This window comes from Meleagris gallopavo, chromosome 1 (assembly GCF_000146605.3).
Source record: "Meleagris gallopavo isolate NT-WF06-2002-E0010 breed Aviagen turkey brand Nicholas breeding stock chromosome 1, Turkey_5.1, whole genome shotgun sequence".
In the NCBI taxonomy this organism is placed as follows: Eukaryota; Metazoa; Chordata; class Aves; order Galliformes; family Phasianidae; genus Meleagris; species Meleagris gallopavo.
In genome coordinates this window covers 170,113,270-170,119,237 of record NC_015011.2, presented here as the reverse complement: position 1 = coordinate 170,119,237, position 5,968 = coordinate 170,113,270, and the positions used below count along the sequence as shown (strand labels likewise).

Here is a 5,968-nt window from a genome sequence, read left to right as displayed (position 1 = left end):
TTTAATTTTATTTTTTTTTTTAAAGGGGAAATCTGCAAGATAGATTTTTCTTGACAGTAGAAGACTTGTTCTGTGAGTTAGACCTGAAGCACTATAGCAATTAGAGCTAGGAGAAGTGTACGTTTTAGCCTTTGTTTCAAAGGACAGTGCTTTAGAAAATGTAACAACTGCTGGCCTGAGGTAAAGCTGAGTTTATAAGTTGTGAAATGTTAGGAGGAAGCAGACCAAGAAAAATATGATTCCAAACAATTCATATGTTTCAAAGTAGAGTAAGAGGAGCTTCTGGGAAGAGACACTTAAGACGAAGATCCAGGCACTGCTTAGTCTGCAAGCCTATCTAAATAGCATCTCAAATTTAAATAAAAATTGGAGGAGACGGTGTATAATGCTTTCAGTGGACTTAAATTCAATGAAACATTAAATGAGGTGGCTTTCAGTAGTGGACAGACAGCGGAATGGTAAAAGGAAAATGTGTGAGTAGGAAAAAATGAGCATCAAACGAGCAACTGAAAAATACCCAGCATTTTTCCAACAGAATATATTTAAGTATTTAATGCTTAATACATTAGTCACTCATGGGAGAGGAACAGATGATAAAATGCTATAGAAATGTAGTGCAAAATATTTATGAAGTTGACATCCCCATTGTTTTGTAGAATACGTGTACAGTTGTTACTTGAAATTACTTTTATTTGAATACTTGAGGTTTAACAATTGAAATTTTTACCTTTCAGATACAACTTACAGTAAAAGCATTTACCTCTTGAATATTTTCCCCATTTTGTCACACTAAAAGCATTGCTTAAGAATATTTAGATTACAGAATCTCCCTTCCTACCTCCCATCCTACATCTCAATTAAGTGTGGAAAGCGTTTAAATCAATTAAAGGTATCTCAGAGGAGAAACTAATTTAATTCACTGACAAACTGAGCTATCACCAGGGAAAGAAAGACTGCTGGTATAGAGTCCCAAAATACTAATTCTGTACTGTCAGTAAGGCATTAAGAGAGGAATATATATATGTGTATGTATGTATATATGTATGTATGTATGTATATGTTTCTAACTACTGTGGGTTTTTAGGTACTGTCTGCACGAGGTGATATTAGTTGTAAGCATACATTGTACAAATAGTTGGAGTGAACAGTGGTTAGCAAAAAGATTCCATGACATTTGGTAACAAAACTAAGTCAAGGCTAGGATGTAAAACAAACAACAGCAATAAATAAAGCAACAACAAAAGCAACACACTTACCTGGTATTAGAAGCCTTAAAAGTTTGTGTATTAATTATATCGTGCAGCAAGATGGTTAGATTGTGTAGCTAAGGCAGAAAAGATGCACTAGTTGGTACCAAAATAAAGCACAAATTCTGACTGCAGTAAAGAGACAGATTCCGTTGGGAGCATTAACAACAATAAATGACATTTTCCACTTGTGTAGTGTAACATGAAACATTTTATTGCCTTCTTTCCAAACATGTCTTTAGCATCCCATCTGAAGAAGTCAGCAATAAAAATATATCTACAGTTAAGTGGAGATGGCATGTTTAGGGAGGCCATAGTAGTTACTGTTTTAATAGAAAGACTTCCTTTAAGTCATTTAATCTTAATAGTTTACTGCTATAGATGTTAACTAGTTACATGAGAAAGAGATGGTGTGAAATGCTTCCTTCGGTCATCGTCCTGAGAAGTAACATCTCACCTTCACTCCTTCACTTTTTTTGTTAAATAATAAAATACCACAGACTAAGTACAGACTCCTGTATTTTTGTTGGCCAAACAAGACAGATGCAGATAGATATATTTGATAGTCAGACTAGTTGGCATTCATATTAAAGTTTTACTTATAAAACTCCAGAATTAGTGCTATATATTTGTTAAGGATACCTTCTGAGCATCATTGTGTCTTATTCAGCTTTTTATTTTTGTTTACAATAGACAATGTTGGCAACAGAACTCACAGTGTGAGTCTAAAATTCCAGGCATCTTAAGTCACTGTTTCCATGTGGCTTACTTGAGACATATGAGATACTAAAATTAGTTGCAAAGTAACTCATGTTCATAGTAACTTCAGTTATTCAGTTCAAGAACCCAACCAGTTTTTTTTTTTTTTCTTTGAAACAAATAACTTCACTTGCAAGTAGAAAGAGTATATAGGCATTAACTCAGCCTCCTACGTGGCAAAAACCTTATTGGTGTGAAGGGCTTGTACAGAAATGGAATGTAAACCATTTGAATTGTTTTTCTAGTAAAATTTTGATGCCATTGTTCAAGAATTGTAGGAGAGAAACAGAAGGGAAAATGGACTATGCCTGTGCTGGAAACAAAAGTATCCTTTTCACAAACTGCTACATTAAGAAAGAGAGTTCAGATAAACATCGTAAAAAAGGGAGAAATACTGCCCTTTAATGATAGAAATTTAAAAAAATGTCAGTTGGCTTCCATTCAAATTCTCTGTTAGTTCTGCTGGCCCTTTTTCAGACTCCAGTGATATCTGCGTGGAAGGATTTGCTCAACAGTTACTCTGAAGAAATCTGTAAATATGGAAGTTTGTAGAACAATTAACTTTTTGCTGTCAAAAGCAGGGTCTTTGGTCTCTGTTGTACAGCTCCCTCCCTTCTGAAAAAAGAATAATAGTAATAATAATAAAGATTTTTTTCTGTTTTTTCTCTCTCCATTCCCCCTCCTCCTACCCCTTCCCCTCCTCCCCTCTGCAACTATGCAATTATTGTGTCAAGCAATTTTAATATTTCACTGTGACAAATCAGAAGAGATTGCTAAGGTCTACAGCAGCAAACCATTCTAAGGCCAACTTCCTTGCAACTTTCCTTCATCCCACAGCAGCATGCTGTGCTGAGGTGTCTTGAAAGTCTATGTCATTTCTCTGCTCTCAGCTCTTCCCAAGATCCCCATCCATTAGTCCTATAGGTATAAATTACAACTCTTCATTAAACAAAACTATGACTGGTAAAGTAGTGTTCTCCTATTCTGTTACAGAATCATAGAGTCACAGAACGGTTTGGATTGGAAGGGATATTTAAGACCATCTAGTTCTAACCCCCTGCTATAGCAGAGACACCTCTCTCTAAACCAGGTTGCTCAAAGCTCCATCCAGCCTGGCCCTGTATGCCTCCAGGAAGGGGGTATCCACAACCTGTTCTGAAATACCTTAAAATTGGAGAGCCTTCATGCAGTTCTTCATTCAAGTTAATGAATGAAAGCAACAGAGGGACCTAAAGGCAAAAAATGCAAAGAGATTCATATGTGCAGTATTACTATAATGATTTATGAGACTCAGAAAAAATGTTTAGTGAATCTTCTTATGGTGATGTTGCATTGACAGTTGTTGCTTCTACTCCTATTCACACTGGAAAAAAAAAATTGAACATAACGGGGCTTGGATTTTGATTATAAGAAGACAATGCTGAGAGATACAATCAAATTTTACAGTTGAGAAAAGCTCTACTTAAGCTGAACGCAGAATACGTTTCTTAGCCCAGTGTGCAATGAGCTTTGGGAATCTGCTGCCTAAGCAGGCTGAAAATATGCAGCATTAGCAGGCACATGAAGGTAGACAACAGGTCCACAAAGAGGTTCTAAAGGGAATAGGTAAGTATATGCCATCCATGTACAAAGCAGATGTAGCATCTCTATTGCAGTAATTGTTAATGCTAACAGTGCATGATGGACAGAGAGTAGGCAAGTCTCCCTGTATAATATCTCTTTTGATGTTATTTTGGTTTTATACAGGGGAATGTGACAATCTCAAATTGTGCATTTAAGTTCCCTGCATTGGAAAAAAATGCAGGGACCATCGAAGAGGCATCAGCCTCTCTGGGAGTGCTATGTTGCCAAATGCTACTTATCAAATTATGAACAAGATGGAATGCTGATCTGACCCAGAAGGGCATCTTCATGTATATTTCTGTAACTAAGGCACAGAGCGTCCTTTGTACTCTGCAGTTTTCTTACCGTGTTTTTACACACAGTTGTGAGAAGAATACAGCTCTGAAGGATTGTCTGGGATTTCCATCATCATCCCTGGAACACCAAGATGTGAACAGTGCCTTCAACAAACATGTGTAAAAGACCTGGTCTTGAGAGCTGTGCGGTGCTGGCTTTCTGTATGTCACGCTGTAAGCTAAACACCTGCTTTGTGCAGGTATTTCTAATCTTTCTCAAGTTTCTGTAACATCATACATTTATCTTTACTTTTGTCTGCACTTTTAGATGGCAGCAGATCCAGTAAAAAGAATCCTGCTACCAGTCATTCTTGTGAGATGTGACATTTCAGGTTGTATATTAGGAAGATTCTTCTCAGGAGCAGTGAGGCAGCGGCACAGCTGCCCAGGGAGGTGGTGCAGTCTCTGTCCCTGGAGGCGTTCAGGAGCCGCGTGGATGTGGCGATGAGGGACGTGGTCAATGAGCATGGTTGGGGTGTGCTGGCAGTTGGACTTGATGATCTTAGAAGTCTTCTTTAGCCTTAACGACTCTACGATTCTGATTGCAGGAGGGACTGAGCCCACCCTCAGGAACACAGCCCATGCTCAAGCAAGTCTCATAGCGTGGCAGTTTTATTTTAGGACTGCACCAAGAGGGTTCTCGTTTTACCCTCTTTCACATCGAATATCGGCCCGTAACACTTTCCAAAAGCGTTTTCTGAGGAAACCCGCCGTGCAACACGCCCAGGAGGACTGAAGGACCTCCTTCCTCGGGCTGCCCGCGCTGCCTCCTGTGCTCGAACCGCGGCTTCGCGGCGCCTCCTGACGGCCCCACGGCCGCTGTCACTTCCCTGCGCGCCAAGCGGCCCCGGGCGCGGCGAGAGGGTTGCGGTGGCAGAGCGGTGTCGGACGGGCTCCCCCGTGAGGGCTAAGCGCGGTACTGCCGACGGGATGAGGGAACTCGGGACTGAACGGAACGCGCTGCTGGAGGCGGCGTCCCGGTTCTGTCTGATAGAAGGGAACTAAGAAAGAAGGAAGGGAGCGTTTTCTCCAGAAGGCTGCGTTCCGAAATGCTAAAGTGGTCCGGATGAAGACCGGACCGTGGCCTTTCTGAGCGTGTTCCCCTTCCAGCACTCAGCCCCAGACCTCCTGTTGGGAGTTGGAGTGTGAGGTGCTGCCCTAAGCCCCTCCACAATAAAAATGCCTGCAAACAGTGTGGCAGCACGATGGCTGCTTCCATAGCCAGACACGCTCCTCCTTCATGTCAGTGCCATGTGAAAATTTGGCTTTTCAGGTTTGTGCAAGTGCTGCAGTTTGCATAGTCCTGGCAGGGCCTCCTCTGTCAGGGGATGAGGACGTTAGCCTAAAACCAGCCATGCTGATGACAGTATGCTGGTGTGGTCAGGAGCTCCAGGGAGCTTAGTTAAGGATTTGGAGTAGCAGGGAGAGCACCTCAGCCGCAGCAGTCCTTAAACATCGCTGCCCAGAGCAGACACAGCCCCAGGCCAGTCCCAGTGGCTCTGCTGAGCGCAGCGTTCCCGCTTTTGGGATCTGAGCACTTTCAGCACTTCTGCTTTCTCCCCGTGCTTCATTTCTAAGTGCAGCACTTCATCTGTAGCAGTGGGGAGAATTGCATCACTGTTCGATTTACGTTTTCCTGTCAGGGTGCCTGTGAAGCCGTTGTGTTCGCTGAAGCCAAACCAAAGGGTTTGCTGAGCGGTGCCGCTGCTTTTTCTGCTCCTTCCCCGCACCGAAGGGACTTTACCCCTTATGGTTTTACACCGATTCTTTCACAGTCCGTGGAAAATACTGATTTCACTAATTTCATATTACACAGCGATCACCAGATGATGGCTCATCACAGACAGCGGAGCTCTCTCCGTTGGGGCCGTGGCTCCGTCCCTGCCGCGGTGCCCCCGTGGGTGCTGCTCCGCCGACCTCAGGGCCCTGGAAATCCCGGGTCGGTTTCCCAAACGCCGCTCGCCCGCCTTTAGCCGGACTCCCGAGCGCCGTGCTGACCCGCCT

At 42.6% G+C, this 5,968-nt stretch overlaps 1 long non-coding RNA gene across 1 annotated transcript; it reads right to left on the bottom strand.

The window, feature by feature from the left end:
- Positions 1 to 2,101: 2,101 nt before the first annotated feature.
- LOC104917554 lies at positions 2,102 to 5,962 on the bottom strand. Its single transcript, XR_796951.2, has 3 exons — positions 3,975 to 5,962; positions 3,171 to 3,235; positions 2,102 to 2,621 (listed from the first exon to the last, which is right to left on the bottom strand). It is a non-coding gene; the product is annotated as an uncharacterized LOC104917554 (long non-coding RNA).
- Positions 5,963 to 5,968: the final 6 nt, after the last annotated feature.